Genomic DNA, 13,221 nt, shown 5'->3' with positions numbered 1-13,221 from the left:
ACGAAAATTAATTGTCACGCACAACGAGTCTGTGTGTAAAATGTCAGCTCGATTGGATCACGGGAAGTGGGTTAAAAAAAACTACCGAAAGATTTGCACGGTCGTAAGCGAGCAAGCAAGCACGCAAGCAAGCGAACTTAATATAAAGGATTAAAAAAAACAATTACAATCTGCACCTGCGTCGACATTGCCGGGTCTCATCAGCAATTTCGCCCAAGAAAGTGTTGCTCGAGGCGGCATTGGCAAGAGCGCCCCCCTCCTAGACGACGGTGCGACCTCGACCGACAATGACGCTGTCTTATCAACAGAAATCGTGGTGTGTGTGTAAATAATAACACTAAAAACAGTGGCACCCATCTCAATTGTAATCGTTCAAAATGCTGCTGCTGCTGCGTTGGCAGCGGTGCAGAAGCGACAATAATCAACAACAACAACCACTCAATGCACGCGTCAATAGCAACACTTGAATGTGTGTGTGTGGGAGGGCCTTTTAAAGAGAACACATTTCATATAACAGTCGACGTTTCCAGCAATGGCCCTTCTTCGCAGCACTTAAATTAGCACGTGACATTCGGCATAGACGTAGCCGAGCATGAATAACGGTGTTGTCCGGAGGCGGCGGCCGCAGTTGTTGTTGTTGTTGAAGCCAAGCAAGCGAGCAGCCGAGAGCACTCCGTATAAACTATGAGCCCCACCACCCCTCCGACGGCCGTTCGATGCAGCAGCAGCAGCAACAACAACAAACAGCAATACCATCACAAAAATGCGATCACCTTCATCATCGGTGGACCGAGTAATTCGCCTGCGGTGGAGTGTGACGGTGAAGCTCATGGAAAGCGGATAAACTACCCCCCCCCCCAAAATACAAAGGTCCCCCATGTAGCCTTAACAGACTGTTGGGGAAAGTGCTGTTAGCGAGCACCTATGAAGGCCGGCACGGCACACGAGGGGGATGGGTGGCCAGCACCACGCCCGGCCGCCTTTGTCTCCCTAGTGGCGACGATGTTTACACACGCAGCCGTGTGCGGTCTGTGTACATACATACACACACACAGACCGCACACGGCTAAATGCCGAGGTGTTCGGATTATAAGACGTACCGGAAAGGAAGACGCAACGCCCAAACCTTGCGCCCGGTGTCAATACAAAAGCAAAGACAAAGATCCCCCTATAAGCTTCGCAGACTGTTGGTGCAAGTGCTGTTAGCGAGCACCTATGAAGGTCGGCACAGCACAAGAGATGGTTGGGTGGTTACCTCCCCAGGACAGCTGTATCACAACAGTTCAGATTGCTGTATATCATTCTTGAGAGTATGTTAAGAGAGGCGCTTTTCTCCCCGGTAAAATTTGTGAGTGCGTCTTTAAAACCCCGTCGGTATTGGCCAACCAACCCCCCTCGTGTGCAGTGCCCGCCTTTATAGGTGCTCGCTAACAGCACTTGCCCCCACCAGTCTGGCGAGGCTATACGGGGGACCTGTGTCTTTGTGTGTGCGAGCTCCGATTTGTGCAAGTCCATTATCACCTGGCACGAGTTTTGGGGTTTCGTCTTATTTTTTTCCGGAGCGTCTTATCATCCGTAGCATACGGCGAGACAGAATATTACATTTAAGTACTTACTGCATTGCGTCCGACTCGCTTTGTCGTCTGCAGCAGTGAGACACGGCTGCAGTCAGAAGCTCTTCCCATTGATCGACAGCACACACGCACACATGCCGTGTCCCCCCAGCGGTTGTCCTTTGGATGGACTCTTCCCCGCCACTGGAACGTGGCATTTCCACCACCGGCCAAGGGATCTTGACTTAAAGCTTTCGTGACTGCAGGGATTCATATTATTTGGGTCTTTCGGTAAAGTCACGTAGATAATTAATAAAAAAAACTAAGACGTTTCGATCGCAACACAAACAGTTCGTCATCAGGAAGAAAAAAGAGAACGCTTGTGTTGCGATCGAAACGTCGTCGTAGTTTTTTTTTGGTTATTTTCTTTGAACCTATCTCCGTGACTTTACCGAAAGACCCAAAGAATACGAGCCGAGGGATGTTCACTGGAGATGACCACCAACGCATCGAAGCTCATTTCAATCACTCCGATGGCCGTGTCACCCTCCCTCGCCGCGCGCGTCCAATTCAACGTGATATTAAAATATACAGACGCACGCTTTTTTGTTTTGTTTACTTCAAAAGCCACTTGTGGCGTCGTTTGGCGAACGTGTTGGGCAACGTCGTTGATTGTGCGTTGCCCTCCAATGCCGACTCAGCAGCGTCACCGGGTCATTTGTTATAATTGAATAATTCCCAAGTGCGAGCCGATTGATGGCATTAACCCTTTAGTCGCGTGGGCACTACTACCGCATTATAAGACGCACCCGAACCTCTTAATTCAAATACCACGTGGAGCTGGAGGGGGGGTGGAGTAGAGGGACGAAAGTGCGCCTGATAAACCGGAGAATACTCTGCAAACATAATCTCAACACAGCCCCGCAGAAAACCTTTAACACCTGTTGTAAACGATACCCGGGCACGTTTTTAGCAGCTGTGGGTAGTCCAGTAAACACACACACCACACACCACACACTGTTGTACTCTACTTCAATGCTACTACGCCTATGCTGTTCTTACACCCGAACACAACCCCCCCCCCAATCTCTTCCAACACCGACCTGCATTGACCAGCGCGGTGAAGTATGGTCAAATTACCCTCCATGGATATACTAAAGGGCTCTCTACTACTCATACACAAATGACAAAGATCCACCCCTCCCCCTGGATAGCCTTCACAGACTGTTGGGGCAAGTGCCGTGAACGAGTAGCACCTGTGAAGACCGGCACGGCACACAACGCCCGGCCGCCTTTGTCTTTCCAGTGGCGATGGTTTACGCACCGCACCAACGGACTCATTTAAGGCTGAGTCGACCTAGGGGGAGGCCCAGAACCGGTTCAATTACGCAACCGCCACCGGTATTGGCCCTGAGCGAGAATCGAACTCGGGACGCCGCGTTCGTAGCGCAGTGCCCTAACCGCTGCGCCACCGCTCCCTACTCACACTACATAAGCACGCGCTCACACGCATACAGTATACACATAGACTGTCGATACACGAATCTGGTCATCAACAACCATCACTCCCCACTCAGTGGCGGTGACGTCCCCGCGGCGCTTGTGCCAGGCTAGGTGCACGTTAAGGCCACGTGAAGTGTCGAACGCCCGCTGACATGAGGTCACGGGACAGACCCAGGTGCCACGGGTTGACTGTTAAAACGAATGTGTTCTCACACACACACGCACATCTACCGGATTATAAGACGCACGACTCCAACGTTTTCTTTCAAATACACAAAAAGGGGGCCGGCCGTGGGGGGGGGGGGGGTGCAAAATTTACGTCTGATATTCCCGGAGAACGCGAATGCAATATGACATCTCTCCATGTAAACATCTCTCTGCGTATTCATACATCTCTCTCGACATCACAGACTCGAGCTCACGAACACTTCGCAAACATCAAACAACGACGCGGGCAGATGAACGATTACAAATGAAAGTTTGCGTTACCTGGCGCGTCACCGTGGCCCTTGTCCCGTCGTACAGACCGAGCGCTCTCTTCTCGACAACTTTCCCCTGCTCAGCTGCCCGACCTCCTGTTAGTCTGAGTGCGTGGGGGTCCCTACGTGCGCGTGTCCCCGGAGTTTGCGTCCGCGCGTGTCGCGTGGTCCACGTTGAGAGGAGCGCGCCCCTCTGTCGATGTGCGCGCTCGCGCTTTTTGAGTCGCCGCGTTTCACCCGCTGCGGAGCGACTCTCCTACCGTCCCCGGACTCTCCGCGTCTGAGTTCGACAGCGACTCTCTGTCTCTCTCTCTTGTCCCTCTGCGTCCGTGAGAGTCCCCGCGCGAAAGGGGGCGTCTGTGTAAGAGAGTGCGTGTCTATGTAAGAGTGCGCGTGCGTGTCTATGTAAGGGTGCGCTTGTTTGTGTAAGGGTGCGTGCGTGTATATGTAAGAGTGCGCGTGCGTGTCTGTGTAAGAGTGCGTGTTTGTGTAAGAGTGCGTGCGTGTCTGTGTAAGAGCGTGCGTGCGTGTCTGTGTAAGGGTGCGTGCGTGTCTATGTAAGAGAGTGCGTGCGTGCGTGTCTGTGTAAGGGTGCGTGCGTGTCTATGTAAGAGCGTGCGTGTCTGTGTAAGGGTGCGTGCGTGTCTATGTAAGAGAGTGCGTGCGTGTCTGTGTAAGGGTGCGTGCGTGTCTATGTAAGGGTGCGTGTCTATGTAAGAGTGCGTGCGTGTCTAGGTAAGAGTGCGTGCGTGTCTGTGTAAGGGTGCGTGCGTGTCTATGTAAGAGAGTGCGTGCGTGTCTGTGTAAGGGTGCGTGCGTGTCTATGTAAGGGTGCGCGTGCGTGTCTATGTAAGAGAGTGCGTGTCTGTGTAAGAGTGCGTGCGTGTCTGTGTAAGGGTGCGTGCGTGTCTATGTAAGAGTGCGTGCGTGTCTATGTAAGGGTGCGTGCGTGTCTATGTAAGAGTGCGTGCGTGTCTGTCTAAGAGTGCGTGCGTGTCTGTGTAAGGGTGCGTGTCTATGTAAGAGTGCGCGTGCGTGTCTATGTAAGAGTGCGTGCGTGTCGTCTCTACCTGTCTACGTACACGCGCCTGCGTGCGCGCGTGCCCACCTCGTCTCCCCCAGACCCCACCCCCGCGTCTCCCCCCGCGTGTCTCTCTCTCTCTGTCTCTCTCTCTCTGTCTCTCTCTCTCTGTCCCTCTCTCTGTCTCTCTCTGTCCCTAGGCGTGCCTCTCTGCGAGTACCCCACGCTCCAAAACCCGGAGCGCCTCCCGTCTCCCCCCTCCTCGCCTTCGCCTGTCGCCGCGCGCCTCCCCGCGACCGACCGCCGACGCCGCTCACCGAAACGAGTCGTCGTCGTCGTCCACCGACTCCGGATCGCCGGTCGTCGCCGCAGCAGCAGCAGCAACCCCCCCGGTGGAGAGCGCGGATAGCAGCGGGCGGCGTCTCGCGGAGTCGCTCCGCGCGTGTTTCGTCGCCTCGGCCGCGTCTCGGTTGGGTCTCCAGGCGGCACGCAAACTCCCCCCCCACCAACCACCCCCTTAGCCCACGCGCGAGTCACTCACTCAGTGTCCACTCCGACTCGGTGGTGGTGGTGATTGGGGGGGGGGGTCCTTCGGTTTGACTCCGCGACAACAAGCAGAGACGAACAACTCCGCATGGCCGGGGGGGAGGGAGCGAGGAGGGAGGGAGGAGGAGGAGTGGTGGGACGACGAACTTCACACGCGGGCAGTCCCAGCTGTAAGTGAGCCTTTGTGTGCAATCACCATCAACATCATCTCTCTCTCTCGCTCTCTCAGTCTCTCTCTCTCTCGCCTTACGTCTGTCTTCGTTATTCCGTCTCTTGACGAGTCGTCGTACGATCAGAACACGTGTGTGTGTGTGTGTGTCTCTCTCTCACACACGCGCACAGTGTACGCGTGTGGGTCTGTCTAAGAGAGAGAGAGAGAGTGCGTGTGTGTCTGTGTAAGGCTGTGCGTGTGTGCGCGCGTGTGTGTTGCCTTCAAACTGATTCCAAACATTCCACGGGTGTGTTACGCTAACCAACGCCACGCCTCCACACACACCCCTACCCCTCGAGCCTCACCCCCTCTAACCCCCACAACGCCGATCACCCCTCCCCTATCACCCCCCTCCCTCCCTACCTTCTCATCTATCCCTCCCACAGTCTCAGGGGGTGTGTGTGACTGTCTCTGTGTGTGTGTCTGTCTGTGTGTGTGTGTGACTCTGTGTGTGTGTGACTGTCTCTGTGTGTGTGGCTCTGTGTGTGTGTGTGACTGTCTGTGTGTGTGACTGTCTGTGTGTGTGACTGTCTCTGTGTGTGTCTGTCTGTGTGTGTGTGACTGTCTGTGTGTGTGACTGTCTCTGTGTGTGTGTGACTCTGTGTGTGTGTCTGTCTGTGTGTGTGACTCTGTGTGTGTGTGTGACTGTCTGTGTGTGTGTGACTCTGTGTGTGTGTGACTGTCTGTGTGTGTGACTGCGTGTATCTTTGCGTGTGTTTCTGTGTGTGTGTCTCTATGTGTGTGTGTGTGTGACTGCGTGTGTTTATGTGTGTGTGTCTCTGTGTGTGTGTCTGTGTGTGTGTGTGTGACTGCGTGTGTCTCTGTGTGTGTCTCTGTGTGTGTGTCTCTGTGTGTATGAGTGCGTGTGTCTCTGTGTGTGTGACTCTGTGTGTGTGTCTCTGTGTATGTGACTACGTGTGTCTCTGTGTGTGTCTCTGTGTGTGTGACTGTCTATGTGTGTGTGACTGCGTGTGTCTCTGTGTGTGTGTGACTGTGTGTGTGTGACTGCGTGTGTTTCTGTGTGTGTGACTGTCTCTGTGTGTGTGTGTGACTGTCTCTGCGTGTGTGTGACTGTCTCTGCGTGTGTGTGTGACTGCGTGTGTCTCTGCGTGTGTGACAGTCTCTGTGTGTGTGTGTGACTGCGTGTGTCTCTGTGTGTGTATGTCTGGGTGTGTGTGTCACAGTCTCTCTGGGTATCCGTGTGAGTGTGAGTGTGTATGTATGTGAGTGTGTCTCTATGTGTGTGTGTGTATGTCTCTCTGGGTATCCGTGTGAGTGCGAGTGTGTATGTATGTGAGTGTGTCTCTATTTGTGTGTGTATGTCTCTCTGGGTATGTATGTGAGTGTGTCTCTATGTGTGTGTGTATGTCTCTGGGTATCTGTGTGTGTGTATGCGACTACGTGTTCCTATATGCGTGTGTGTATGAGTGGGGACGGGTGGGAGAGTGGTTAGCGCTCTGTGCTACTGAACTCGGTATGTGTATCTGTAACTGTGGGTATGCATGCGTAACGGTGTTTTGAAATTGTCCCTCTGTATCTGCAATTCCCTTTGTTTCCCGTGACGGTACGTCCAAATTCCTCGCTTGTAATACTACACACACATATATCCACACACACAAAGGGTCAATTGTTATGCTGAACCTGGCCCGAGCCTCCCTTAGGTACACTCGGCCTCAAACGAGTACCTGGTGTGGTGTCAATGGCAACACCGTGGAGACAATGGCTCTCTTTGTTTCCCAAGTGGCCGTGTGCGTGTGTGTGTGTGACTTGCGCGTTCGATAGCAGGCAGGCACTTGCCACATTCGGTCCTTTTTCTGGAAGACTTCGCTGTTTTTTCCTGGATTTTTCTGTTTCGCGTAGTCACTTTGAGATCTAGATTGGAAGTTTTCGTGACTGCAGGGATCCATACTCTTTGGTATCTTTCGGTAAAGTCACGTAGGTAGAAAATAAATTTAATTAAATCACGACGTTTCGGGCGCAACACAGTGTCCATAATCAGGTGGGACAACCACCGCAATAAACAAAAGTTTCTTGCAATAAAGAAACAAACGTTTCTTGCAATAAACAATTGTTTCTTGCAATGGTTGTCCCAGCTGATGACGGACTCTTGTGTTGCGCCCGAAACGTCGTGATTTAATTTATTTCATTTCACTTTAAACATGTTTCTTGTTCATGTTTTTGTTTGTTGCGGTTGCACCCGAGTCAAGAGCCGCATGGCTCACAGGGTTATACCTAATACATGAAACTGAACTGACACAAATCTGTTTCAGGAAGAGCTAGAGTCTGTCTATAGTAGTGTAGTGTATTGTGTAGTGTATAGTGTAGGTAAAGTGTAGCATATAGTAGTGTATAGTAGTGAGTAGTGTATAGCAGTGTAGTGTATAGGGTAGCGTATAGTGTAGTGTATAGTAATGTATAGTAGTGTATAGTGTAGTAGAGTACAGTGTAGTGCATAGTGTAGTAGTGTGGTAGTGTATAGTGTAGTAGTGTAGTGTATAGTAGTTTAGTAGTGTATAGTGTAGTGTAGTAGTGTATAGTAGTGTGGTGTATAGTGTAGTGTATAGTGTAGTAGTGTATAGTAGTGTATAGTGTAGTAGTGTAATAGTGTAGTGTATAGTGTAGTAGTGTATAGTGTAGTGTATAGTGTAGTGTATAGTAGTGTAGTGTATAGTGTAGTGTATAATATAGTGTAGTAGTGTATATGGTAGTGTATAGTGTAGTAGTGTATAGTGTAGTAATGTAGTGTATAGTAGTGTATAGTGTAGTGTATAGTGTAGTGTATAGTAGTAGTGTATAGTGTAGTGTATAGTGTAGTAGTGTATAGTGTAGTAGTGTTACTACTGAATTGAGTTTTCAACCGAGTAATCCACCTCGCCTGACCCAACGTGGTGTATAGTGTAGTGTATAGTAGTAGTGTATAGTGTAGTAGTGCTGCAGTCTGTCGCCAGGTAAAGGGAGGTGTTGACCGCCACGACTCAACACGCCGCCGCCGTGACCCTCACCAAGACAAGCGAGCTGAGAGGCGGACGGTCTCCTGGTCGTGAGCGGGAATGGAACTCTGTTGGCCGGGTTCGACCGAGGCGGCGGTGTGCCTCACCACCGCAGCAGTTACTTCTCGACCTTGCGTTGGCTCACTGCTGCTACTACTGAATTGAGTTTTCAACCGAGTAATCCACCTCGCCTGACCCAACGTGGTTCTTCTGGGAAATGAATGTGCGCAGAATGAACATCAATAGTTGATAATAGGTTTTCCCCTTTTTTTCTGGCAACAAAACAGCTGTGTAAAGGTGTTAAAACACCAAACTGAAACGTTTTACAAGGAATCATGTCTGCATTAACCACAATACTTGTGGCCAGAATGCAAAAAAACCGTACTCTGACACTATATGCATTGTCCTTGAAACTGATTGGTCCACACCAGAGACAGCTTTTTTTTTAGCCTAGTCTCAAACAGTTGAACCAATACGTCCAAATTTTGTGCGGAATATCCTAGCAGGCTGCGAGTAACTGCAAGCGAATGCAAAACAAAACACAAATTCAATGGACGCTTTGCCACGCGTAACGCAATTAGTTCTCGCTCGCTGGCTCACTCTTGGAGGCCGCATTGTTTCAGATCGACGAGTATAGAAAGGTACTTTATACCACTCTCGCTTGCCGCACGGATTACAAATGTATCGTGGTTAGGGGCCGTCCATAAATGACGTCACGCGATTTTTTGACGATGTTTGACCCCCCCCTCGTCACGCGGCGTCACAAAAAGTCAGACCCCCCCCTCCTAAAATATGACGTCACAAAGCTCTGCCCCCCTTCCCCCCAAAACCATATTTCCATTTTGAAAATAAAACATGCTTCAAATCGCTTTAAACTATTGTCATTGTAGTGCGTATTTAATGTACCGCTGCACTCTGATGTTGTAGGAGAAAACATTTTTTGAAAAGTCAATTTAATTAAGTAGAACGTGTTGTCTATATTTATTTAAAGTTGCGCATTTTGATGTGACGTCACATTTCTCAACACCACCCCCCTCGTCACAAATGTCCGACCCCCCCCCCCCCGCCCTAGGTGCGTGACGTCATTTATGGACGGCCCCTTATTCACGCCCCGATTACCCCGTTTCGCACGTGCACAAATCACCGCCCCTGGGCACATGGCCACGCGGAACCCCCAAAGAGGGGGTCGGGGTGGGGATCTGCGTCGTCCCTCGCAGAGTTGATAATCGCCGCAACTGCCACTACCGCCGCACGCACAGAGGCAACACAACGCCCGGCTTCGGTTGACCGGGGCCTGATCGTCGCCTGAGGTTTTGTTTTGTTTACGCGGAGCGAATAACGCGCCGAATTATTCAATAAAACACGCGCGCAGAGCCACGTGCACAGATCCATCATTCATTCAGAGAGAGAGAGTGAGCTATTACACATGCACACATACACTAACACCACTAACACAGATGCATCATTCATTCACAGAGTGAGAGCTGTACACAAAGACCCCCCCGTATAGCCTGAACAGACTGTTGGGGCAAGTGGTGTTAGCGAGCACCTATTAAGGCCGGAACGGCACACCAGGGGATGGGTGTTCAGCACCACGCCCGGCCGCCTTTGTCTCCCAAGTGGCGATGTGTTTACGCACCGCACCAGGCACTCATTTGAGGCCGAGTCGACCTAGGGGAGGCCCAGGACCAGTTCAGATCATCGTCCCTGGTGTTGGCCGTGAGCGGGAATCGAACTCGGGTCACCAGGTTCGTAGCGAAGCGCGCTAACCGCTCCACCACCACTCCGAACTGTACACGCACACACGGACACATTCACTTACTCACCTACCCACTCACCCACCTACTCACATACCCACCCACTCACTCACCCACCTACTCAACTCACCCACTCACCTACTCACCCGCCCATTCACCAATCTAATCACCAACCCATTCACCCACCCACTCACCCACCTACTCACATACCCACCCACTCACTCACCCACCTACTCAACTCACCCACTCACCTACTCACCCGCCCACTCACCAATCTAATCACCAACCCATTCACCCACCCACTCACCCACCTACTCACATACCCACCCACTCACTTACCCACCGACTCACCCATCCACTCACTCACCCGCCCACTCACCCATCCACTCACTCACCCACTCACCCATCTACTCACCAACCCACTCACCCACTCACTCACCCACCTACTCATCAACTCACTCACCTACCTAATCAACTCACTCACCTACTCACCCGCCCACTCACCCATCTACTCACCAACGCATTCACCCACCCACTCACCCATCTACTCACATACCCGCCCACTTACCCATCCACTCACCCACCCACTCACCCATCTGCTCACCAACCCACTCAACCACACCCAAACACTGCCTCCCCGTGTGCGTGGGGCGCAGTGTGAAGCCGCACGCAGCACGCAGCTTCTCAGACTCTCTCTTCTCCGCTCGTGCATTCGGCATCCGCACCTCCCGTGGTTTGTGAAGCGCTGCCCATCGCTTCTTCCGTGGAAGATGGAAACCGGGCAGCGAGGTGATGGCGGTGATGGTCGTGGTGGTCGACTCGATGATGAGCCGAGGAGGACGTTCTTACTGCAGTGCCAGTTTCCTTCTCAACACCGCATATCGTGTCTACCCACACGGTGTACCCCGTATTCTTGTAGTACAGGGGAATTGAGTTTTCAGGTCCATACGGCGTACAGCCGTTTCAGTACGGGCAACAACTTTCGTTTGTTTGTGTTTCTCCCTTGTGATGGGACTTTGTAGGATGAACGTTGAGATTTATAAGGAGCACCGGGGGTGACAAATAAGGTCTGAATTGGTCAGTAATAAGATAGGGCACTGATAAGCGGTTTGACAGGTACGTAGTGGTGAGTGTACTAGTGGTGAGTGTGCTAGTGGTGAGTGTAGTGGTGAGTGTGCTAGTGGTGAGTGTAGTGGTGAGTGTGCTAGTGGTGAGTGTACTAGTGGTGAGTGTACTAATGGTGAGTGTGCTAGTGGTGAGTGTACTAGTGGTGAGTGCACTAGTGGTGAGTGTACTCGTGGTGAGTGTAGTGGCAGGGCACTGCTAAAGGGGTTGACAGCTTTGTTCACCGTCTGCATCGTCATCATCATCAGGTCGTCTTCTTCAATGTTGCCACCTTTTTTTCCCTTCTTACTTCTACGTTGGTCAACCCTTTGGGGGTGGGGCGGAGGAGGCCAGCTTAGATGCGGTAGAATCCATCCGCGACAAAACTTTTGTTTACGAGTTGCCAATAATCATGCGGTTGAGTACGCCAGGGGCTATCCATTGAGTTTGTACGAAAAAAAATCTGTGAAAACTTGACCCCCCCCCCCATCGCTGTACGCACGCGGACTTTTTACCCCCCCCCCACCGAATCCTATAGAATGGCCGATATTTAATTCACGGAGAAACGATGAAGGATGAATAACATTAACGTGTTTAAGGAAACAGATAGTCCACCGCCGGACTATCTAACTCATTTGAAGGCCAATTTCGATTTAAAACTTTCGTGACTGCAGGGATTCATCTTCTTGGTTCTTTCGGTAAAGTCACGTAGAATGGAAATAATAAAATAATAAAAATAAAACATAATAAAATAATTCTCACGACGTTTCGGCCACAACGCAAGCAGCCGTCCTCAGGTGGAGAACAGGTCTGTCGAGAAGACAGCGTCTGAAATAGACAGACCTGTTCTTGACCTGTTCTCCACCTGAGGACGGCTGCTTGCGTTGTGGCCGAAACGTCGTGAGAATTATTTTATTATGTTTTATTTTTATTATTTTATTATTTCCATTCCACGTGACTTTACCGAAAGAACCAAGAAGTTGAAGGCCAATGTAGATAAATTATTATCGAGGCTTCACCCCCCCCCCTCCCCGGTTCCTATGCGTACATTGTCAGTAGACCCCCCCATACACAAGCGAACGCATTTGGGTTAACCCCCCCCATCCCCCCCTCCATGCGTACGGACTGAATGGATGGCCCTCCATGGGAAGTCTGTCCCAGACTTTCGTTACTGTAGGTGGCGTCGAGCATGGCAGCCACCACCGCCGCTGCTGCTGCGGGAATGAAACTTCGGGAGATTCGCATCGACTCCCACGAGGGGGTTCGGCCTTCAAGCCCCCAAAGATCCCCCAAGCGACAGCCCCTTGAACAGACTTTTTGGGGGCAAGTGCTGTTAGCGAGTAGGAGCGCCTGTGAAGGCCGGCACAGGGTGGCACGCGAGGGGGGGGCTGGGTGGCCAACACCGCTCCAGGCCGCTGAAACGTCGCCACTAAGGTGCTCATTTGAGGCCGAGTCGACCTAGAGGAGGTCCGGAACCGGCTCAAGAGCATCGTCCTCAGCAAAAAAAAAAACACGAGCGCCATCGGGGAGAGCAGCGATGAGTTGCGGCAGCACACAGGAGCGCTCACGACGATGCCTTTCGTGAGACTACCCTCAACTGGACCACAGTGACGTCGCTAGCCTACGCGACAACGGCGGTGGCCCATCCGAGCGCTCGCCAGGCTCGACGCCTGCTTAGCTTCTCGACGCGACCGGGCGCCCTCCGGTTGAGATCCGCAGGTCGTGTATTGCCCCCTTGCGGAACAATTCGTGCAACGGCACAGCTGGAGATGTTTCGATTTAAAGCTTTCGTGACTGCAGGGATTCATCTTCATGGTTCTTTCGGTAAAGTCACGTAGAATTGAAATAATAAAAAAATATTATATTATTTTATTATGCTTTATTTTATTATTTTATTATTTCAATTCTACGTGACTTTACCGAAAGAACCAAGAAGCTGGAGATGTTGATTTGAAGCTTTCGTGACCGCAGGGATATCCATGCTCGCTCCTCTGGTTCGTTATCAGGTGACGGACGCTTGTGTTGCGATAGAAAAATTATAATGAACATGAAATAAT

The sequence above is a fragment of the Lethenteron reissneri genome, chromosome 2, assembly GCF_015708825.2.
Source record: "Lethenteron reissneri isolate LAM-NWPU_2019-01 chromosome 2, ASM1570882v1, whole genome shotgun sequence".
NCBI classification, from domain to species: Eukaryota; Metazoa; Chordata; class Hyperoartia; order Petromyzontiformes; family Petromyzontidae; genus Lethenteron; species Lethenteron reissneri.
The sequence above is the reverse complement of the archived record's forward strand: the minus strand, read 5'-3'. Positions refer to the sequence as shown.